The following is a 25,723-nucleotide window of genomic DNA, read 5'->3' as shown; positions in this document are numbered from 1 at the left end:
GGATATAGAATAACCCATTGTGTTCCCGCTCTGATACCAGTTGTTATGGTCCCGGATCTGACACAAGGATTCGTTGGGAGGATCTTGGATCTGCCACGGGTTACGGGTCAGCCATGCATTACTATAGGAATAGTAGAAAAAGATGGGGACGACGAAGATCAATCGAGGATGAGAGAATACGTGGGTTTTTGAGGAAAACTCTAACCTCGAGATAAAGAAGGTGATCTCAAGCTTGTTTACACTAGATTTAACCTAATTCTCAAAGCTTGTCCTTCTCATTACTCTTACCCCTTAAATAGGGTTCACCCTGTTAGGGTTTAATAAAATATTAAAAAAATATCCCTATGAATAAAATATTCCAAAAATATCCATATGAATACATAATTCCAAAAATACCCATGTGACCTAAAACTGAAATAAAATAAAATAAATTAAAGAAAACAACTAAAATAAGAATGTTATTGCGTGTATAACATTGTCCCTTGGTTTTCTAAAAACTACACTAGGTTACACTATCCACTACCGAAGTTGAATACATCACATGTGGAAGTTGTTGTGCTCAACTTCTTTGGATGAAACAACAACTAAATGACTATGACTTAGAGCAAAAAGAAATTTCAATCCATTAAGTCTAAGTAAGAACCGGGTTCACCACTCTTGGTCAAAACACAGAGATTAGACATAACTTCATTAGAGAGTTGGTTCAAACCAAGGTTATTAAAATTGAATTTGTCCCCTTATAAAATCCATTAGCGGATATCTTTACAAAGCCATCAGGACACTATCCTTCCTATAAGTTTTGAGGCGAACTAGGCATGAGCAACTCACCTTAACTCATTTAGGCTGAAAAAATATGAGCTTAATAAACACATCCAACCTTAGTAGTGCCAAAAGAGTGAAATAAAAATGAAAATATTACATTTTGTCACTCTGCATAGGTCATTTATCGATCAATCCACATAGAATGATCGATTATTCATGGCACAGACTGAGAAGTTGAAGAGATAAATAATTTTTAAGTTAATCTCTTCACTCCAAATCATTCCAAAACCCTATTCCAACAATTTCTCAAAGTTTTGGAGCCCAAATAGTCCCTTTCATTCCAATTTTTTAGCTTTTTCAAATCAAATCCGAGGTTAAAATCTCCTTTTAGCCTCTTGATAGATGCCATATTCTGACATGAGAACTAGGTTAATTATAATAGAATAACCTTTATAATTGTGTTATAGGTGGTTATTTGTCGGGTTTCAAATGAAATGAGCATTTATTGAATTTGGCATTAATCACTGTCGATATTGCATAGTTTTCTCTCCTGAATTATATTTCATTGTTTTTAAGGTTTATTTATTCTTGAAATACTTTTTATAGATTTAATTATGGAATTTCAGGAGAATTTTGGTGGAGAAGGAGATATTTACCAAAATGCCCTTAGTGAAATGGAGGTGATTTTTAGGTCAAATCGTTTTAAAATTAATGAGATGGTATTAAAGGAACGAGAGGGGAGAACAAAGAGGGGAGCGTGAACAGAAAACAGAGTATCGACCAAAACAGGGGAGCACCGTCGACTGAAACAGGGGAAGACCCGAGAGGAGTTTCCCACCGTCGTCCACCGTCGTCCACCGCCGTCCAGCAACCGAGAACAAACCCGAGGAGAGCTCGAGAGAGTCTCTGTCGAGGTGAGTTCGACAGTCGTCGCTCGCCAGGCCGAGAAGTGATCCGAGAGGGCTTCTCCGGTGCCAAATCCGCTTTCCAACCATCCTCCGGCGTCGGCTACATATTTCCGACCATTCCTGGAGCGATTTCGACTCCGATCGAGACTCGAGAGAGCCGGTTAGAGAACTTCATCTCTGTTTCGTTCTTCGCCGGACGTAACCTCCATCCGTCGGCTTCTATTCGTTGTCGCCGGCGTCATCTCTACCTTCGGCCACTCACTATTGCTACCCGACGCCACCAATTTCGGAAAATTGCAGCACCGTGAGAACGAGTTGCTGCCCGAGCGAGAGGAAGGAGAAGGGGAGTAATTCATCATTTTTGAATTTCATCTTTTATATAGTTTGAACTTAGGTTTTGAATGTTTATTAAATGTGATTTGATAATTAAGGTTTATTGAATATTTGTTTTTCGGATATTTTATTAAATTGGCTAGTTAGGGTAGGATTATAATTTAGGTTGGATTTTGGTATTTTAATCCGATTTCTGTCCTTAACTCTAGGCGCCCGAGAGGGGCTAGACGCAAGGATTGAGAATCCGGATTCGTGGTTATGTGGCGCTCGAGAGAGGCACGAATCACGGTAAAATCCAGAGTTAATAATTTTAGCATCATCACAATAGGAAATTGATTCTCTGCATTCTATTGTAATCTGATCTTTGTCATTAACTCTACGCGCCCGAGAGGGGCTAGACGCAAGGATTGAGAATCCGGATTCGTGGTTACATGGCGCTCGAGAGAGGCACGAATCACGTTAAAATCCAGAGTTGACGTTTCCTGTTGTGCAAGTAGTTAATTAAATTATTACTTGATAATTTAGGATATAATTAGTGTTTAGTTCAGATTAATTCATCATATTTGGTTAGGCTAGTTGACTGAAGGATACACAAAATTCAGTCCTCCCTGTGGATATGACCCTCGCTTCCTGCTAAATTACATGAACGATTCGTACGCTTGCAAGGTATTAAAGCCGATGTAACTAAAATTCTACATCACGTCTTCTCTCTCAAAAACCGTTTCTACACTGTTAGGACTAAAGACAATCCAAAAAATATGAGAAAATGCCCAATTGGAGTGGGCACTTCTGGATAAGAGAACAATGGGAGCAAGTACTAAAAGTATCGTAGAGCCTAGCTGGATTGATCTTGCTTTTTGCAACAGAGAAATCCATGATTTTGAAAGATTGTTTAGGCCATACATGGGCCTTGTTATGCACGCAATAATGTTGCTAAGTTATTTAGAGTCTAATTAATTGTTTGTCTTTACTTTACTTTATTTTATTTCAGTTAAAGAATTAATAGGCCATAAGGGCATTTTTGTAATATTTTATTTTGAACCTTGTAAGGGTGAGCCCTATTTAAGGGGTAAGAGTAATGGGAAAAAGGCAAGTATTGATTTAGCGTAAACAAGGGTTTTGAGTTCTCATCAACAAGCTCAGGAGTGTGTGTTCTCCTCAAAGAACCTAGGGTTTTCAAGCTTCCATTCGACTTGATTTTTATCTTTCTCTTCTTCATCCCTACGAATTGCTGTGTCAGATCCGGGACCGTAACAACTAGTATTAGAGTGTGAACACAATGAGAGATTCTTTGTCCTGAGAAAAATGGTTTGCCATTAGCGAGATATTGGAAGACATATGCGCAAGGTGTTTAACAATGGAAGCAGCATGACATGAATCTTCCATTAAAATTTATGCAAGGGAGAGACATCTCGCTCATACGACCTAAACTCGCTCGAGCAGACTCTGTCTCGGACGGAAAGAAAGGCCATGGGCCAGAAAATTTCAACATCTCCGAGCAGGGAAGTCCAACGACCGACCACAAAAATTCAGTATCACTAGCATGGAAATCAGACAGCGGGGACTCAGAAATTCCAAAATCGGAGGGGTATTTAACACCACCCTCGTCGAAAAATCCTGATTTGGGATCGGCATCAACAACCCCCTTCTCATGGGAAGCAAAACGTCTCTCAGAACAGGAGATGAAAAAAATATGAGAGACCTTTGTCTCAAAAAATCTCCAAGCAGCGAAACCCCAAAGGGCTATTGTACACCACCGGAAAAAGAGGAGGCTCCGTCGGAAAAAAATCCGGTGGGCTTTGGCTTTAGGACTCTCCCTCTCAATCTCACTCTCGGTATCGGCAGCACAGTGGAAAACCGACCTCAACAAAAATTGGGGTAAACTTCTGAGACAAATTTCTCCAAATTTTGTCTTCTCTTTTGTCAAATCCCTCAATGTTTTACAAAATACATCTCCAATGGTGTTGGGATTGTTCCTTAAAGCAGAGCAATAGAGCGATTCCTCCATTTTTTACGGATTTCTGGCTTGTGTGTCTGAATTGAGAAATGGGAAACTTTTGGGGATTCCGGAATGGTAGAAAAATTTGTATGGGTGATTTATTTTTCTGTTGATGAGAACAGCACTAGTGCGTCTATTCATTGTCAATTTCAAAACGTTGTGCCAAATGTTTTGGGTCCCATGTATGCTGCTCGGCCACTGTTCTTCTCAATTCGTCAAATAGGTGTGAATTCTGGAAATGAGAGAGTAGCCAAAGTGGGAAATAATGGTAAGACTATTAGATTGAACAGTCTGACGAACATTCAATTTGCTGCTACTGTGGCAGTGCAGAACATGGTACCACAACCGCAATTACAAACTGATTTTGAGAAATTGTTGACAGATAGGGAGACTCTCAATGATGACGGTTCTCTTGACCATAATTTGAATGTAATGCTTTGGGGAATAATTTTTATGACTGTTGAAGGGAAAAAATTAAATTCTGGGCGGAGTTTGGACAATGTTTAAGTGCTGCAGTTTTGTGTGGGCATTTTAATTTGGCGTATGATCCATGACCATCAATTTCCAATGGTGCAAAACACCTAGAAAACAAAAAAATATGCTGAGAAGAACTAGAGAGTGACTTGCTACAATTGCAGTTCTAATTCATACATGGGTCCATAGCTCAGTGGTAGAGCACAGACTGACCGAACTTGTTCACAACCATCTGAAGGACGGTGCTGAGGAACATTTGCACTTATCTTTACTTCTTAACACAACAACCTACTATAAACTTCGACGTCTTACTCGACACCAAATAGATAATTCTGTTGTATTTGTCTATGTAGTAAAACCCCTTGAAGCCTTTACCATTTCTGGCAATGGAGACGTACTCCATCAGGTCTTCAAAAACCGTAGCATGCGTGGTGATGAAGTTCCCCTCTGGAATCTCTCCTCCTCGCAGAGTCCAAAGAATCTTCTGGATTCCACTTGTTCTGAGAAACCATTAGATTGGTGGAATAAACAAAAACTGCAACAAGACAGTGAACCAAAGGCTTACCACCATGTGAGCTCCTCGCGGTTTTCAGAGGTCCCCAAGCCGTCCATTTCAATCGATGCGGCTCCATGGCTGCTTCGGCAGGGTTGAGCACATCTCTGTTTTGTTTTCTACCTCGGAGCGTAGCCTAATAATTCCAAGTACCTAGCTTCGATCCTATTTAGGCACTATTTTGACACTATCACTATTTTGAGTGAACAGTAATATGAATAGTAAATATGAACAGTAAAAATGAACAGTAGCTTTTGAACAGTAACTTTAGAATAGTTAGAACAACTATTGTGGGGATTTATATATAGATGCCGAAAAATGAATAGTAAAAACAAACACTATATGAATTGAAATATTACAAACATGTGGAAATTTAAAATATTGTTTCACAATATAAAATAAAACTAAAACAAACTACATATTTACATATCTCCCGAAGTTACCGACCGTGCTACCAGTCGGCTCCCTATTTACTACTCAACCATTATGGCTATTAAGCACATACCGTGCTTTAAGGACTTCACCGGAGGATGCTTGCCAGAAATCGCCTTCTTTCTCAGATCTTCGGAACTTCTTTCAGAAAAAAGTGGATTGATTTTCAAATGTCTCAACCTTTGGTGGAGCTTCGATTTTATAGCTGAGGGGTTCTTTTTTCTTCCCTCTTTACCCTTGATCAAAGGGTTTGTGTTTAAAGACAAAGGGTATCTTTTGTCTTTTCATTTTTGCCCTTGCATTATTACCTTTCGGCGCCGAAAGCAGGGGGTAGTAATGACTTTTCTTCTTTTGATGTCATCTTGCTGACGTACATGAATCTTTTTTCTTTGTTGCCTTTGTTGACTTGGATTTTGTCTTCTGCCTTGGTGGTTGCTGACTTGTCGGCTGATTTGTTGGCTGATGTGGCTGCTGACTGTTCTTCATTTTGATAGCTGCCTTTCTGTGCATAGTCGACAAATGTGCTCTTTTGGAAAATACTTTTGGGCCATCTTGCAGAAACCTTCTTTTGTATTTTTGTCGAAGGGAATATTTCCTTTGAGGAGATTCTTCAGCGTTTCTTTGAGACTTTTCTGAACAGGTGTAGTAGTCTCTTTATAGCTTTTTGCAACAACCGTCAGTGGGACGAATGTCTTATAAATAATGTTTTTCTTCTTTTGAACTAGCTGTTGTAAGATCTGCGTCAGAAGCTTGAGCCCTTGTATATGTTTGGTTGACCAGACTGCTTCAGGGCATGACTTTGCTTTTGGAATATGTCTGGGATCATATTCCTGTGTAGCTTCACCTTTTTTGATGGCTTCTAGAGTCACGACAGAAATGCTTGGAAACATCTTGATTCAGTAACAATTTCAGCGATGCAGGAAACAAAATTAATCCGAATTCCTTTAGTTTTTGTTATGGAGATAAAAATTTTTCAAGCCTCCGTTATTTCTTTTTGGCATCTTCTCCAAAATCGATAAATCGGTGGAGTGTAACATTATCTGCTTTATGAATCCATAGGAATAAAGTATGGACGCATATTTAGAGTCTATTTCTTGACTCAGTTTCACTTGATTCCAACTGTTGCTGGATTCGGTTTGGAAGAAGGGTGTGTTCATCCCTTGTTCGATTTGCTCATTCCATCTTTGAAATTGAACAGTATGATCGGTTCAATTTTTGAACGAATGCTATCCACCTTTTGAGGGCGTAGCGAGGGTTCCTAAGAAATGATGTTCGAAACTTTCAAAGGTTGAATTTCTTAAAAAAATCAAAGTCATTAAAACGTGCTTTGTCTGGCTTATTGAGGCTTTGCAACCTTGTATACTCATACGGGGTAACCAATTTTATCTTGAATGAAAATTCATTTCTAGACAAGTCCGTTTCCATCAGAGACTGGCAGGTAGAAGTCCCTGATTCTGATTTCGATGAAATCGTTATGGTTTCCTTTTCAGCTCTAGACTGGCAGGTAAAACTCCCTGATTCCCCTATCTTCATTGAAGACTGGGTTGTGATTTCCTTTTCATGCCTGGCATGACCGGTAGAAATCCTAGGTCGACCTGTGTTTATCAAAACACTACAGTCATCCATCTACTTATTACCTGACGTTATGGCTTCCTTTTTTCGTGATGAAGATCCGGTAGAAGTCCTGGAGGAGATTGCCATATCATGCTTTTTGGTGAGTTCTTTTAACTCTTCGGTTAATTCCTTAACCTTGAGTTGTAAGAGGTCTCCACTTTAACCCATAACGGGCACTATTCTCGGATAAGTCTCCTTGTTCAGAATGAACTAAAAGACTGTCAAAAAGGGACTATAAGGTAGAGAGCAATACTGTGAGAGTGGCGATTGCTGCTGCTAGGTCCGTCAGTGTGTTGTTGAGGGGATCCATTTTACTTGTCTGTAACACGAGAAAATTCTCGAGTAAGAGTATCAGGTAAATAATTTTTGTCTCCTTTAATGTGTTCTACAGTAAAGGAGAATTGGAAGAACCATTGCTGCCAACCGAGTAATCTACCACAAATTGAATCTCCTAGATTTCTTGTCATAAAACTGACAAAAGTTTTACAATCAGTTCTTACCAGAAATTCTTTGGGGGCAAGATAAATTTAAAATTTCTTTATCCCATTTTTTACTACTAAAATTTCTTTTTCATATAAATGATAGTTTATTTTAGCAGATGAAAATGTTCCTAAGGTATATTTACGTATTCGCTCAGAATTATTGGTTTTACATTTTAGTACTGCTGCCCAAGTATGATCAGAGGCTTCAGTTTCTAAAATTAGTTTTGCATTGGGATTTGGTAGTGTTAAGGCCGGGAGGTGTTTCATCATTTGTTTGATCCTGATAACTTCTAAACTGTCACTGGGAGTCCATTCACATTTGACATCTTTTTTTAACTTCTGTTGAAAAGGTTTTCTAATTTCTGATAAATTCTTTATGAATTGTTCAGCATATGTTAGACATCCTAAGAAATGTTGAAGTTCTTTTACATCTTCTATTTCATTTGGAAAAGCTGCTAGTTTTTCTAGAATATGATTTTGGAGAATGATTTCTCCTTTTGAGATGTTTAGTCCTAAGAAATCTATCTTAGTTTTAAACAATTCTGATTTGTTTTTGCTGAGTGCTATCCTAGCGTTTTTTAAGGCATTTAATACCTTAAGTAATTGCTCTTTATGTTGATCCTTTGTTTATGAAAAGACTAGGATGTCATCAACATAAACTAAGTAAAATTTAACGAATGGTTTGAGGATATCGTCCATTATTCGTTGAAATATATTGGGAGCTTGTTTCAACTCAAAGGGCATAACAAGTCACTCATAATGTCCTGAAGGACAAATGAATGCAGTAAGGGAAATAGCTCTTTCGGTTAGACGAATTTGCCAAAACCCTGATTTGCAATCAAATTTAGAAAAACATTGTTTTCCTCTTATAGCGGCTATTAACCTTTCTTTGTTAGGAAGATAGTAGCCATCCATTTTTGTGGCTTTGTTAACTTTTTTGTAGTTATTGACCATTCTTGCTTGTCCACGTTTTATCTCTACATGATTCCAACCAAGGAAAGCATGAGATGTATGTGGAGAATAACTTGCACGGATTAATCCTAGAGATAGCAAGTCATTGATCTGTGTTGAGAACTCTTCAACATCAGAAGGAGTGTAAACCATAGGTTTTTCTCGAATTTTTTTTTTTTCAGGATCAAAAAGTTCAAGGTCGACATATGGTTTTTGTTTATTCCACCATTCTAATGGTTTCTCAGAGAAAGTGGAATCCAGAAGCTGCTAAACTTTGGATTCATAGGACTCTACGAGGAGGAGAGATTCCAGGGGGACTTCATCACCACGCTTGCTGCATTTTTTGAAGACCTGATGGAGTACGTTTCCATTGCCAGAAATGGCAAAGGCTTTAGGAGGTTTTACTGCATAGACAAATACAACAGAATTATCTATTTCGCGTCGAGTACGACATTGAAGTTTATAGTAGGCTGGTGTTTGTTCGACAATGGCGTGGAACATGAGCCATTCATTTCCTAGGACTAAATCTGGTCCTGTGTTTATGTGAGGTTCTAAACTAATGATTTTTGGGATCATAAATATTTCACCTCCAATGTCAAGATGAATGTTTCTGGCTTCTATAGGAAGAGAAATATTTTCACCTGAGCCAACTGTTACTTGAAGAGGTACTTCAAGTGATTTCCATAGATTTGTTGGTAGTAAATTTTGTCTGGCTAGGCAATATGAACTTCCTGTATCTACTAGAGCGTGTATATGGAATTTGATATATCCGGGTAGCTGAAGCATAACCATGATATATGAATTTCCAGAAGCTACATGCTCTGCATTTATGCGAATACTCATTCAGAGAAGGTGCCTGAAGAGTCTGACATATTTTCTAAGTTTTTCGAGGTGGAAGACTCAATCAAGATGAAGTTCATATACTTCATCGTCCGACTGGATTTCATCATGATGGATGATTTTCAATCCTTTTTCTTCGGCAAGTAGTATCTAAGTATTGTACTGCTATTTTTTCTTATCATTTGGACAATTGCGAGTGAAGTGTCATTCTTTCTGGCATATCCAGCACTTGCATTTGCTTGGGGTTTTTCCCTTTGGGCAATTTGCATTTGACCCTTTACTGGATGTGGTAGGGCTAGAGTTCGTTCTTTTTCTAAAGTATCTCTTTCGGGGAGTATACTTAGTTTTTGAACTTTTTTGTATCCTAAATTTTTTCATATGAAATTTTTTTAGGATATGTTCTTTGCTTATGGGAGTTGGTTTTGCAACCATAAACCCCTATATTTTTGTTTTGGTTATAACAACATATTGTTTGTTTATATGCCTTAGTACTTTTCTTTTGTAGTTTTTTGGATTCACAAAGATTTGCCAACATGTCTTGTACAAACATGTGTCTTCTTTCTAAAGTATCAAAGTTTAGGAAATTATCCATGGTTAAAGTACCATACTCTAGATTATTTTTCTAGTATTTTATAATGTAGTCTATTTCAGCTACAGTTGCAAAAGGTTCTGACAATTTTGAATAAAAGATGGGCAGCTAAGGTTTCTGATCATCTTTTTGTATTTTATAGAAGTAACTTGCAAATTCGCAATAATACTTCTCATAAAAACAAATGATACATATTTGTAACTTGATTAATTTTTGAAGAGTTTCTAAACGTTTTCTTTGTTTAGTATTCTCATTGTGAGCTTCTAGGGTTGGATGTATTCCTAGAAATTCTTTTGATATCTTAGCCACTAATCCTTTGAGTATAGAGGCTATAGATGTTGAGGTAGCTCTTTTTTGGTCTTCAGGAAGGTTGTCCCACCAATGAGCTACGTTACCCAGTAAAGCATGGGTAAAGAAGTTAAATGCAGAATCTTTATCCCAAGATTCATTCATATTTGCAGCATTGCTCAAGCTTCTCTTCCATTCTTTAAGGACTTTTTCTCCATCCTTGAGGCAATCCAAGTTGAGGTAAACTCCAAAAGGGTTTATGCTATCTATGGATTGGTGTCCCTTAGTAGGATGTGATGGATCGACATTTGTGTATTTTGTCGAATACCTTTGTCCTCCTAGAGATATTTAGAGTGGGAGAAACTTTCTTGTGCTCGAGAGTTATTCGCTGTGTGGTCGCGGAAATTGTCTCGAAAGCTGTCTTCCATGTGGGTATCTCGTACCCTTGAAGTTTCTGCTTCATGTTGGTGACTAACTCAAAGCATTCTAAATCTTTTACCAAGATCATCTGCCTTTTTGTCTTTAGCAGAGTAGTCTATTGTCTTGGTAGTTTCTATGGCAACTTCATCAGAGTCCCATGCCTCTGGTTCACTGTCTTGTTGCTCTTTTTGTTTACAAGAAGGTTTTTCTTCTTGAACATAATAAATCGGTTGACTACCAAAAGTATCATATTTTGCGTAACCTTCATCATCTGTAGAGGATGATGCTATTGAAGCGATTTTTTTCCTAGGTGCTAGGCAAGGTGCTATGGACACTAGGTTTTGAAGCCATCCGGTAATGTTAGGAAGGCCTGAAGGTAATGGAGTTTCCATATCCATTAGATAGAAAAACTCATTCATTTTTGTATAAAGCTAAGAGGTTTAACTTTTGTTTAATTGTTTTGATCTTGCCTCTTAATTTGTAGGCGCGACCATTATATCCTTTCCCTAGATAATTGTACCACACTATTGCCTGGATTGTGTCATCTTCAGGCTGAAGAGTGTCTCTTTGAAGTAGAGCGAAGGCAAGACGATCTCTCTTTTTTTCTAGACGATCTAAAAGTTTCTTCTTATAGATGATTTTCGGGATGCTAACCAAGCTTGTTCAACATCTTTCCTTGTTCGGAATTTTCTATGAGGATTTTCAGGGAATCCTATGACTTGTGTTTGGGATTCTTCCCAGCTGTCATATATTCCTTGTTGTCGCCCTATGAAGACAACATACCAAAAGTATTTTTATTTTTGTGCTGGTATTCCGTATGTACATGTAGAGGTTTCTCCAATCGAAGCGGTTTCTACGTGTTGGTATACGGTTTCTACTTGGTTCATTCTTTCGATTTCTTTTCGGAGAATGAGAACCAAATCTTCTAGGAATTGCTTACATAGCATATTTTTGAAGTTTGAGTTGTTCAATCCTAATTTGAAGTTTTAGGTCTTGGATAACTCGTTTTAATCCTTCTGGACCATGTCCTAAAAATCGTCCATCTCGGGTTATTCTTCTTCCTTCATTGTTGTAGTCTTACAACTAAAGGATTTTCCTCTAACTCTTTGAGTTTTTCTTGAACTCGTAAGAGCCGATCTTTCAGTTGTCGAATCCATACCTTCTGGAATTCGATTTGATTATCATACCTTCTTAGCATGATATTTGCTCGCAGTCGTGAATAGAAGACGGGCTCAAGGCCCATAGATAAAAAAGAAGGCCCATAGGCCCATATATATTGATGGCAGGATGGTAAATAAAGGGTCATCTCATCGATATGGCATTGATAAAATTAAGCTAAAGTTCCAGGGTTAAAACCCTAAACCCTAAGTTCAGGGATATTATTATAATATTATAGTTTTATAAATCTATAAATAGAGCTTCAGGGGGAGGGTTAGGAATAATTAATTCTATAACCCTTCTTCCTCTTGTTTTTTCCCAATGGGTTTCTTTCCCTTTTTCTACATGAGCTAAATTCATGGAATCCTGAAAATTAACATGGTATCAGATCTTTGATTTTCAGGACTCCAACTATGGTTTTTTAAGTTTCATTATTGAACTTTGTTAGATTTGTTTCTTTTTTTTCTTAGTCTAGTGTGTTATTTTTTTAATTTTGCTTCCATTGCATTGCTCGTCATTGTCTCTGCCATCGTTCTCTGTTTCTTTGTTATCTCTCTTTGGTAATTTTTGTAGGTATCAAATTAGAAGTCTAATCTCTCAGCGAATAAAATTGCTCCTACTTTGCTGGAGCCGGGTTTCAGAGATGTGATCATAATCCCTGATGTGTAGAATCCAAGAGTGATTCTACGTGAAAGTTGCTGATTCTTGCAGCGGTTGATAGGAGCTCATGTTACTGCTTCTGGAGACTGGCACTGGAGATGACGACTCCTCACGACAAGGATGTCGCACTGGCGCGCCTGGTGGGACTCGGTTCGAGTTCTTGTGCATTACAGTAGACGAAGTGTTATTGGAGCTGCTCTATTGACCTTACCATGTGATGTTTTCAACCGACATCTACTGTAGTCAAGGAGATGTATTTCTACTACTTTGATTACGGAACTCAAAAAATTGTCCTCTGATCATTGCTTTCCCACTTTCTCTGTTGGCTTTCTTCAGAAACATTACGACGGTCAATTAGGAAGAGTCTTTGATTGATTTTCCAAGCCGTCTCTGCCGTCGCTGTGATCCAGTGCTGTTCGGGAGCCAATGCTGCGGGGAAGATGATATTTTTGGAAGGTCTATTCTGGAATAAAGTTTTTTTTCGAAATGTTCTTCTCTATTCGGAGCCGATGACGGGAAATTTGCCTTCCGAGTTTTTGCCCTGCACCATGGGGAAGAAGGAAACATTTTCGTTACTATTGCTGCTGGTTTTCGGAAACTCTGAAATAGTTCGTTGGAGTTTGTTTTGGCAGCAACAATGGGATCCTGGTTGCAGTTATTCGAAAAAATTTTCTGTTCCCCGTCTCTTCGTCGTGGGGAAGAAGGTAATTTCCCGATTAAAGGTTGTCCTAAGTTAGAAATTTTAATTGATCAGCCGGGTCAGTGCCTATTCTAGCCCAACCCGGACCAGGCCGAGTTAACCCAACCGACTACTCTTCTATTCCAGACCGAGTCAACTTGGGTCTGGGTCAACCTGACTCGGGCTACTTAATTTATGCCTCGGTAAACATGCCCAAGATTATGACCGACTCCATAATTTTTTTTCTGGCTGGATTATTATTTTTGAAGAAGTGACAGTTTATTCCTTCATCAACATATTATTTGGTCTAGATATGTGCATTGGACTATTTCATGGGTTATTTTACAAGGATTATTTTGGGTCGTGTTAAGTGTGCCCAAGCCAAGCCCATTTAAGCTGCTTATATTGTATCTCTTTTGATGAGACATTATTATTCAAGAAGAGGTAGCCTCATACCATTATTTATTGTCAACTCCATAAAAAATATCAATTTATTTTTGGTTAGGAGTCCATGACAGATGAACTTATTGTTATATTTATTGTCAACCGCGGCAAAAATATCAAATTTATTTGTGGTTGGGAGTCCATGGCAGAGGAACTTCATCCCCGTCAAAAATATCAAATTTGTTTGTGGTTGGGAGTCCATGACGGGGGAACTTCATCCTGTAAAAAATATCAAATTGTTGTGGTTGGGAGTCCATGACGGAGAAACTTCATCTCCGTAAAAAATATCAAAATTTTTGTGGTTGGAAGTCTATGACGGAGGAACTTCATCCCCGTAAAAAATATCACATTTTTGTGGTTGGAAGTCCATGACAGAGGAACTTATTGTTATATTTATGTTACTTCCCCCCATTAATATCATATATTACTCTACCACTTGAGAGTCATTGTCCTGTGAAGGGACAAGGTGGTGGAGGTGGAAACTTCAGAGAAATGTCTTATCGGCTAGGAGTGATTTACTCTCACTGATATTATACTAGCTAGGCCTCATGAATGAGAGCACCAGATAGAGGGGGAGTGTTGGAAGATGAAGACATATTATAAAAATATAAAAGATTTTGCACATCATTTGCAGCAAGCTGGGAGTTCATGTTGTTCTCTCACCCCAGTTTGAGGGCGAGTGTTGGAGGACAGGGCCCAAGCCCACACGACAAAGGAAGACCCACATATCAAAGTGTATTAGAAGATGGGCCCAAGCCCATAAGACCAAGGAAGACCCATGGATCCAAGAGAAATAGAAGACAAGCTCAAGGCCCACAAATCAAAGAGAAGGCCCATACGCCCATATACATTGATGGTAGGATGGTAAATAAAGGGTCATCTCATAGAGATGTCATTGATGTAATGTTATGGACTCTATAGCATCACGAGTTACCAACAGGCGTAGGAATTAATTAATGTGTTTTTCAATTCCCATGTAATTGTCTTTGGTTTGGGTTGGTTTAGCATTTATTGGTTTGAACCATTGACCCAAGAGGTCTTTAGGGTTTTGGACGTCCTCCACCCTATTTAAGGGGACGGCTAGGGTAATGAAGATTATGAATTGAGTTCACTCTAGTTAATGTAATTTAGATAAACAGGTCAAGAGCTCCTTCAAGCTCTCTTCCGAATTTCCCCAATTCTCCTTTCCGAAATTCAATCCCCTTCAACCCTCATTCCATCTCAACGTCAAGCAAGATAATGGAAGGAAGAGAAGAGAGGAGGGTGACAAGATCCATGGCTCGTGAGGATCCTAACAACGTGGTATCAGACAGGTCCACCCTCGGTGATTCCTCTTCTCCAGAGGACATACGTCAAGTCCTTTCAGACCTTCAACAACGATCCACTCTTCAAGGTACTGAAATTTCTCACATCAATACTACCTTACAAACTCTGGAATCATCTCTACAATCCATCCTACGACAACTTGCTGCACTTCAAGCACCAACGCCACCACCAGCAACCAATTTTCAACAACAACCAGTTCCCCACCACCAATTCACGCCACCACCAAATCCACCCTTGCGCCAACCAATGGGTTCAATGACCACTCACGCACAAGCACCATCAACTGTTCCCAGGTACTTTAAACTTAACTTTCCTACATATGATGTCTCTAAAGATCCTTTACTGTGGTTCACGAAATGTGAACAATTCTTTTATCATCAACAAACGGTGGAAATGGACAAGGTTACTTTGGCCGCCTACCACATGCTCGATGAAGCGCTCATGTGGTTCCATCACTACCGAAATGTCCATTCCATTCAGGATTGGCTGCACTTTAAACATGCTTGCCAGTTAAGGTTCGGACCTCCAGCTAGCAGCAACCCAGTGGGGGAATTGATCAACTACAAATAGACTAGCACCTTAGAGGTTTACCAAAAAACGTTCCAAGAAAGGTTGGCCAGAGCTAGTGAATTTGTTCCTCCTCACCTACATGTTCAGATTTTTAATGCTGGATTGACAGAGGCAGTCAGATTGGAAGTGGAATTACTGGATCCAACAAATTTGGACTCTGCAATGAATTATGCCAGGGCTGTGGAGCACAAACAGAGAGTTCTAAAAGAGTCTTTACAAAGAAAACCATTTTGGCAAAACAGAACACAGGGTACTGCATCTGGTCCACGTTTTGGGTCCTCTGCCCCTAACTGAGCAGATCAGGCTACTCATGTTCCTCCACACTCTATGCCACGTAAATTTTTGACTAAACAGGAAATGGATGCTCGAAAGGCAAAGGGCCTATGTTTTAATTGTGACGAACAATTCCTGCCCGGACATACCTGTAAACGTTTATTCAGTATTGAATTATTGGAAGAAGATTCAGAAGAGCTTCTTGAAAATGAAATTGTTGAAGAGGTACAACAGGAAGCAGAGCTCTCCCTCCATGCCATGCATGGCCTGCGTAGTTCTAATACCATGTAGGTAAAGGCCAGGTTACATCATCTCATGCTACTTGCTTTAGTTGATTCGGGCAGCACATATAATTTTATCAGTGAACCAGCCGCGCAACAATTGGGCTTGGAAATTCAAAAATAAAGGGGTCTCTCAGTTTCAGTGGCCAATGGGGCCAAAATTGCTAGCGTGGGGTTATGTGCTAACACCCCTTTCACCATTGAGGGGCATTCCTTTCAGGCAGATTTACTAGTCATTCCATTGGCTGGATTTGATTTGGTGCTCGGGGTCAAATGGCTCCAGTTATTAGGACCGATATTATGGGACTTTCAGGCTCGGACTATGACATTTTCAGCACCACTGGGCCAGATTACATTACAAGGCATTGTGGCACAGGTCCCTTACGCACTTCACACTTTGCACATTCAACACACGGGTGATGATCAGTTAGCTCCTTTACTTACAACATTTGCGGATTTATTTAATGACCCTACAGGTCTACACCAGTGCGTCATTGCGATCACCGCATTCGTTTAATGTTGGGAACTGATCCAGTAGTGGTGCGGCCTTATCGTTACCCACATATCCAGAAAGATGAAATAGAACGACAGTGGATGCATATGCTCGCTCAGGGTGTGATCCAGCCCAGTCGATCTCCTTTCTCCTCACCAGTGTTACTTGTACGAAAAAAAGATAAATCTTGGAGATTTTGTGTCGACTATAGGCAACTAAACTTGCACACAGTTAAGGACAAGTTCCCCATTCCAGTTGTGGACGAGTTGCTGGATGAGTTACATGGTGCTACAATTTTTACCAAATTAGATTTGAAATCGGGCTATCATCAAATACGAGTTCACTAGGCAGATGTGGAGAAGACTGCCTTCCGCACACATCACGGTCATTTCGAGTTTCTCGTCATGCCCTTCGGTCTCTCTAATGCACCATCCACCTTTCAGGCCCTCATGAATGAGGTCTTTTCATCACTTCTGCGCCACTATGTGTTAGTCTTTTTTTATGACATTCTGGTCTACAGCAAAAATTGGGAAGAACATCTCCACCACCTCCACCAGGTATTTACCATTCTACGCTCTCATCATTTGGTTTTAAATCAATCAAAATGTGCTATGGGTACAACTGAGGTGGCATATTTGGGCCACGTCATATCAGCTGGGGGCGTGAAAGTTGACCAGAGCAAGATTCAGGCAGTTACAGATTGGCCAGTTCCCACCTCCACTACAGCATTAAAGGGCTTTTTGGGCTTAGCGGGATATTATAGAAAATTTATCCAATCTTATGGACAGATAGCAGCACCACTCAACAACCTGCTAAAAAAAAATGCCTTCCACTGGTCTTCTTCAGCAGAACAGGCATTTAACTTGTTAAAGGAGGCCTTAGCCTCAGCGCCAGTCCTACAATTACCAGATTTTGAGGCAGAATTTGTGGTGGAATGTGATGCCTCCGGGGGAGGTATAGGGGCAGTGTTACAACAATTGGGGCACCCCATTGCTTATTTCAGTCGTCAGTTGGGACAACACCACCATAAGTTAGCTGCATATGAGAGGGAATTGATTGGGTTAGCCAAGGCTGTCCAACATTGGCGACCGTATCTTTGGGGAAGACCGTTTCTCATTCGTACAGATCATTGCAGCCTCAAGTATCTTCTGGAACAGCGCCTCACCACATCCCCACAGCAGCATTGGTTAACTAAACTCATGGGCTTTGATTTTACGGTTCATTATAAGCCAGGTAGTTCGAATTTGGGGGCTGATGCCTTATCACGTCGGGATATTTCCACCACTCAAATTTATGCTATCAGTCACCCACGTGCACTGCTATTAGATTCTATTCGTGAGGAAGTAAATCAATATCCGGATCTTATGTCTTTATATCAGGATACTCAACAGGGAACAACTGCTCCTCATTGGACGATTCAGGATCGTCTCATTCTCTACAAAAACAGGATATTTTTACATAATACATCACCACTTCTTCACACCATCCTGTCCTCTATCCATGATAGCACACATGAGGGTCGACAGAAAACTTATTTCCGAATCAGTCGGGACTTTTACTGGAAGGGCATGAAGACCACAATTGCTGATTATGTCGCTGCTTGTCAGATTTGTCAAAGAAACAAGGCCGAATCCTTAAGTCCAGCCGGCCTACTGCAACCTCTGCAACTACCATCTCAAATCTGGTCTGATATTTCCATGGACTTCATTGTTGGACTTCCCATTTCATCAGGTAAATCGGTGATATTTGTCGTCGTTGATCGGTTTTCAAAATATGGGCATTTCCTTGCTTTGGCGCATCCATATACTGCTGCTCAGGTCGCTCAATTATTTATGGACAACATTATCAGATTACATGGAATCCCCTCATCCATTATCAGTGACAGGGATGCAATTTTTACCAGTCTCTTTTGGAAGGAATTATTCAAATTACAGGGCACCCAATTGGCATTTTCGTCAGCCTATACCCACAAACGGACGAACAAACAGAGGTTGTCAATCGCACTATTGAAATGTATCTTCGTTGTTTTGTGGGGGACGCACCTAGAAGATGGGTGAAATGGCTTTCATGGGCAGAATTTTGCTATAACACATCTTACCACACAGCACTGGGTACTACTCCCTTCAGGGTAGTTTATGGCAGAGATCCACCTCGTTTGTTACCATATGAACCGGGGGCATCCAAAGTCGTCACTTTGGACCAAGCATTAGCTGAATGAGATGCTATGCTCACTGAGGTACGTACACATCTGCAAGCGGCCCAACAATCTATGAAACGCTTTTATGATAAGAAGCACCGGGAGGCATCTTATTGCCCTGGAGACTATGTGTGGTTAAAGCTTCAACACTACCGCCAGCTGTCCATGACTGCAGCCAAGCGCCATAAGCTGTCTCCAAAATATTATGGTCCATTTCCGATATTGGACCAAATTGGGCCCGTGGCATACCGTTTGCAGCTCCCACCGGAAGCAAAGATCCACAGTGTATTTCACGTCTCCCAATTGAAGCCCTTCCAAGGTGACTCGCCCCTACTACACACTCCACTGCCGCCACTACATGAGGGCAGAATCCTTTCTATTCCAGCTCAGGTAATACAAGCACGGCACATTCAAGGGGATTGGGAAATTCTAGTCCAGTGGGCCGATGCCGATCCCAGTGACACCACATGGGAGCAGTTATCAACATTTCGACTTTTATATCCTTCCTTCGAGCTTGAGGACAAGCTCTTTCACCAGGAGGGGGGTGATGTTATGGACTCTATAGCATCACGAGTTACCAACAGGCGTAGGAATTAATTAATGTGTTTTTCAATTCCCATGTAATTGTCTTTGGTTTGGGTTGGTTTAGCATTTATTGGTTTGAACCATTGACCCAAGAGGTCTTTAGGGTTTTGGACGTCCTCCACCCTATTTAAGGGGACGGCTAGGGTAATGAAGATTATGAATTGAGTTCACTCTAGTTAACGTAATTTAGATAAACAGGTCAAGAGCTCCTTCAAGCTCTCTTCCGAATTTCCCCAATTCTCCTTTCCGAAATTCAATCCCCTTCAACCCTCATTCCATCTCAACGTCAAGCAAGATAATGGAAGGAAGAGAAGAGAGGAGGGTGACAAGATCCATGGCTCGTGAGGATCCTAACATGTAATTAAGCTAAAGTTCCTGGGTTAAAACCCTAAACCCTAAACCCTAAGTTTAAGGGTATTATTGTAATATTTTAGTTTCATAAATCTATAAATAGAGCTTCAGGAGGAGGGTTAGGAATAATCAATTCCATAACCCTTTTTCCTCCTGTTTTCTCCCAATGGGTTTCTTTCCCTTTTTCTCCATGAGCTAAATTCATGGAGTCCTAAAAATCAATTGTTGGAAGACAGGGCCTAAGCCCACACAACCAATGAAGGCTCACATATCCAAGTGTATTAGAAGATGGGCCCAAGCCCACACAACCAAGGAAGGCTCACATATCCAAGTGTATTAGAAGATGGGCCCAAGCCCATAATACCAAGGAAGACCCATGGATCCAAGAGAACTAGAAGACTGGCCCACAAATCAAGGAGAAGGCCCATAGGCCCATATATATTGATGACAGGAAGATAAATAAAGGGTCATCTCATAGAGATTGCATTGATGTAATTAAGTTAAAGTTCCAGGGTTAAAACGCTAAACCCTAAGTTCAGGGGTATTATTATAATATTGTATTTTCTTAAATCTATAAATAGAGCTTCAGGGGAAAAGTTAGGAAGAATCTACATCTATGTCTTTTGGTTAAAGTTGGGATCACTACCATTAACTCCCAACTTGAGGGGGAGAAGTAGAAGAAGAAGTACAAGAAAGAGGTATTTTATATGTTGTGGTAATTTTAATGTGACAAAAATATTCAATAAAATGGGGAGCACAAAGATGAAGCTTTTGCATCTAAGAAGAAATTTTTGCAGCAAAGAAAATTGAAGACCAAAAATCTTGACTCACAATAATAATTGTGGTAATTATTGGTGATACCTGACTAGGCTCGACTCGATTCTATTTCTTAGGCTAGATTATTATTTTGAGGTATTCGCAACATATTCCTTGGTCAACATATTATTTGGTGCAGATACTAGCATCAAATTATTGCATGGTCCTTTTACAAGTATTTTTATTATTTTGGTTCGTATTATGTGGGCACAGGCCCATTTTAGCTGTAACTATTGTGTCTCTTTGGATGAGACATTATTATTGAAGAAGTGGTGACCTCAACATCCAATCTTTCTATTTACCCATTACCTATTGGTTATTTGATAACCTTACTCCTACCAACCTTTATTTGATTCTCACATACATATTTTAGCCAACCTTTTGTGTGTTGCTTCTGTTGGAAGTTTAAGTCCACACATATATACATATGGGTGTTTTAAGTCTATTAAGACTTTTTTATATATATCCGTGGGTCTTTGATCGCCGTCTTGTGAATGACAGGCATTACCCACTTATCACATTTGAGAGTCGGTGCCCGAGTTGGGATACCGTGATGGAGGAGCTTATTACTACATATATGTTATCCCCCTTAATTGGCATTTATTACTCCTACCGCTTGAGAGTTGTTGTCCTATAGATGGACACGGTGATGGAGGTGTTGTACTACACTTTTGAGCATTGTGTACAGACCCACTACCTGTGAAAGATAGGAGTGCCACTACTTACGAATGATAGAAGTATGCCCTACATCCAACATGGGTTATGACTGGAATATGGAGTGATGTCATACGGCTTGGAGTGATTTTACTCTCACTTATCTTATGCTAGTTGGGCCTCATGGAAGAGATCACCAGTGTGAGGGGGAGTGTTGGAAGATATGGAAGACTGCCATTTTATACGAGAAAATCCTATACATCATTTGCAGCAAGCTGGGAGTTCATGATGTTCTCAGCTTGAGGGAGAGTGTAAGAAGATGGGCCCAAGCCCATAAGATATGGACCCACATATATCCAAGTGTGTTGGAAGATGGGCCCAAGCTCATAAGATATGGACCCACTTGTTATGGACTCCATAGCATCACAAGTTATCCATAGGTATAGGAATTAAATTATGTCAATTTACTTTTCATGTAATTTCAATTCGGTTTGGTTTACTTTATTTGGTTTGGTTTATTTTGGGTTGGTTCAGTGTATTTGGCGTGAACCATCTTTGTATTTTCGTCCTCAACCCTATTTAGGGGGACGTGAAGGAAAAGAGAGGCAAGTATTGAGAAAATTATATTTTACAGGTCTGATTCTCCCTCAGAGGTCAAGGTCGGATTCTCCCTTTGAAGTCCAAGGTTGAGCTTCCTCCAAAGCTCCTTCATTCTAAATTGAGTTCCACCATTACTCGTTCAAGAAACAATGTTTCTCTTCCAACGTCAAGATCATCCATGGAGGGAAGAGAGGAAAGAAGGGTGACTCGATCCATGGCAAGGGAAGAACCTAACATCTTGGTATCAGACAGGTCCACCCTTGGGGATTCCTCTTCCCCTGATGATTTGAGACAGTTAGTGGAAGAGAATAGGCAAAGGACAGATAACCAGGCTCATGCCTTGGAAGAGGTGCGTCAAACAACCTCTGATTTGCGTGAGGCAATAAAATCAATGGATGCTGCCATCGAAGCTCTCCTCCGGCGACAAGAGGACCATGATACACGAGCCCAACCTCCAGCTGCCTACTCTCCACCGACCGAACACCATCCATTCCACCCACCACCTCCCCCATAACCACCAATGCGTCAACACCATTCCCATATGGGGCCTGCCGTTCAAGGACCAAACACTCTGCCCAGGTATTTAAAACTTGACTTTCCTACGTATGATGGGTCTAAGGACCCTTTGATTTGGTTAGCCAAGTGTGATAAGTTCTTTTACCATCAAAAAACACCTGCGGATGAGAAAGTGTATTTGGCCGCCTACCACATGCTCGATGAAGCGCTTCTATGGTACCACCAATTCTGAAATGACCAAGTGGTTCAGGATTGGGCAACTTTTAGACAGTCTTGCATGATGAGATTTGGTCCTCCTGTTAGTAGCAATCCATTGGGCGAATTAATCAATTACAAACAAACTGGAACACTAGAGGTGTACCGAAAGACCTTCCAGGAAAGGTTAGCCCGAGCAAACCAGTTTGTTAGCCACACACAGTATGTTCATATTTTTACTGCTGGTTTGATAGAAGCTCTGCGTTTAGAAGTTGAATTACATGCTCCTACAGATTTAGACCACGCTATGAATTTAGCCAGAGCAATTAAGCACAAGCAGCGTGTTCTAAAGGAGTCACTGGTCAGAAAACCAGCTTGGCCAGGAAGGCACAATGCCTCTGCGCCAAACCATTCCTATGGACCTCCAAGATTTAGAGACAATGCAGCCCCATGCCTAGACATCTCTAATTCAGCTCAACCTGCTCCTTACTTCAAAAAACTTACCAGACAGGAAATGGAGCAGAGAAAGGCCAAGGGCCTCTGTTTTAACTGTGATGAACAATATGTTTTTGGTCATCACTGCAAACGATTATTTAGTATATGTCTGTGGGAGGATGGAGAAGAAATACCACAAGAGAAAGAAATTGTTGAAACTGACCAAGAAGGTCCAGAGATTTCCCTTCATGCTATGACTGGTCTACGCAGTGCATGCTCAATGTAGGTTAAAGCCCAATTACATCATTTACAGTTACTGGCTTTAGTTGACTCGGGTAGTACACATAATTTCATCAGTCAGCAGGTGGCTGAACAACTTGGGTTAGTAGTACAGCAACATAATGGTCTTTCTGTATCAGTAGCCAATGGGGCTAAAATTACTAGTGTAGGCATATCACTAGCCACACACTTTGATATTGAGGGATATAAATTTGTTGCAGATTTTCTGGTGATTCCAATATCAGGATTCGATTTGGTGCTAGGAATTAAATGGCTACAATTGTTGGGACCAATACTATGGGATTTCCAAGCTCTGACCGTGTCTTTTGTAGAGGACCAACATCAGATTATATTGCATGGCACACAAGCACCACTCACCTGCGCACTACAGGTTGCCCAGGTCCAGTCCACAAATACATGTAAGTTATCTCACTTACTTACAGAATTTGAGGATATCTTTCAAGACCGTACTGCCTTACCGCCACTTAGGCACTGTGATCACCGTATCCGTTTGAAAACGGGGACCGAGCCGGTAGTGGTACGTCCGTATCGTTACCCTCACTTACAGAAGGATGAGATTGAAAGGCAGTGCCAGCAGATGTTAGCACAGGGTATTATTCAGCCCATCAGGTCTTCTTTTTCTTCACCGATATTACTAGTCCGCAAGCATGATAAGTCATGGAGGTTCTGTGTGGATTACCGACAACTCAATGCCCATACAATTAAAGATAAATTTCCTATTCCAGTGGTGGTCGAGCTGTTAGATGAGCTACATATAGCTACTATATTTACTAAACTCGATTTGAAATCTGGCTATCATCAAATCCGAGTTCATCCATCAGATGTGGAGAAAACAACATTCTGCATGCATCACGGCCATTTTGAATTCCTCGTAATGCCATTTGGTCTGTCAAATGCGCCTTCCACCTTCCAGGCCCTCATGAATGAGGTATTTTCCCCTCTTTTGCGAAAATATGTATTGGTCTTTTTCGACGATATTTTGTTCTATAGCAACAACTGGGAAGAACATCTTCAGCACCTTCACCAGGTATTTTCTCTTATACGTTCACATCATTTGGTTTTAAATCGATCAAAATGTTCTATGGGCACATCAGAAGTGGCATATTTGGGCCACGTTATTTCAGCATCAGGGGTGAAGGTAGACTAGAATAAGATACAAGCGGTCACAGATTGGCCTATTCCTACATCTATTACAGCCTGAAGAGGATTTTTGGGCCTAGCTGGATATTATAGAAAATTTATTCGTAGCTATGGCCAGCTTGCAGCTCCGCTCAACAATCTCCTCAAGAAAAATGCTTTTGCCTGGTCAGAGACAGCAACTTGTTGCTTTCAGCAATTGAAAGACGCCTTATCATCAGCCCCAGTTTTGCAGCTCCCCGACTTTGAGGAGTCCTTTGTAGTGGAATGTGATGCTTCAGGGGGCGGTATTGGCGCAGTGTTGCACCAATAGGGCCACCCGATTGCTTATTTTAGCCGTCAACTGGGCCAACACCACCACAAGTTGGCAGCTTATGAGAGGGAATTGATTGGATTGGCGAAAGCTATACAACATTGGCGCCCTTATATTTGGGGACGTTCTTTTTTGATTCGCACTGATCATTGCAGCCTCAAGTATCTTCTTGAGCAGTGTCTCACTACTTCACCACAACAGCATTGGTTAAGTAAGCTTATGGGGTTTGACTTTTCTGTCGAGTATAAACCGGGAAGTTTGAATGTAGGGGCTGATGCCTTATCTCGTCGGGACGTTCCAGAGCCGCAATTAAACGCCATCAGTCAGCCCAGAGCTCTCTTGTTGGATTCTATACAGGAAGAGGCACAACAGTACCCAGATATTATCTCCTTATGCCAGGATATCCAGCAGGGCACAATGGCATCACATTGGACGGTTCAGGACAATCTCGTCCTCTACAAAAACAGAATTTTTCTACACCACACATCCCCTCTGATTAACAGCATTTTGGCCTCCTTCCATGACAGTACACATGAGTGCCGACAGAAAACATATTTTCGAATCAGTAGGGAATTTTATTGGAGGGGCATGAAGCGCAGTATAGCTAATTATGTGGCGGCTTGTCAGACTTGTCAATGGAATAAAGCTGAAACATTAAGTCCATCGGGGTTGCTCCAACCACTTCAGCTTCCGTCACAGGTCTGGTCTGATATTTCTATGGACTTCATAGATGGACTTCCCTCTTCGTCGGGTAAATCTGTTATCCTTGTAGTGGTGGATCGTTTCTCTAAATATGGGCATTTCATTCCTCTGGCACATCCTTACACTGCAACGCTGGTCGCTCAACTTTTTATAGATAACATTGTACGATTACATGGGATGCCTAATTCAATTACCAGTGATAGGGATGCAATCTTTACAAGTACCTTCTGGAAAGAACTCTTCAAGTTACAAGGCACAACGTTAGCCTTTTCTTTAGCCTACCATCCACAGACTGATGGTCAGACAGAGGTCGTCAACAGAACCATTGAAATGTATCTCCGCTGTTTCGTGGGGGACTCACCTAAGAGGTGGGTTAAGTGGCTCGCCTGGGCT

This window comes from Aristolochia californica, unplaced genomic scaffold (genome assembly GCF_029961685.1).
Source record: "Aristolochia californica isolate CCGP_79_NKW_82.1479 unplaced genomic scaffold, dmAriCali1.0.hap1 SCAF_9, whole genome shotgun sequence".
Lineage (NCBI taxonomy): Eukaryota > Viridiplantae > Streptophyta > Magnoliopsida > Piperales > Aristolochiaceae > Aristolochia > Aristolochia californica.
Note: the sequence above shows the minus strand (reverse complement) of the source record.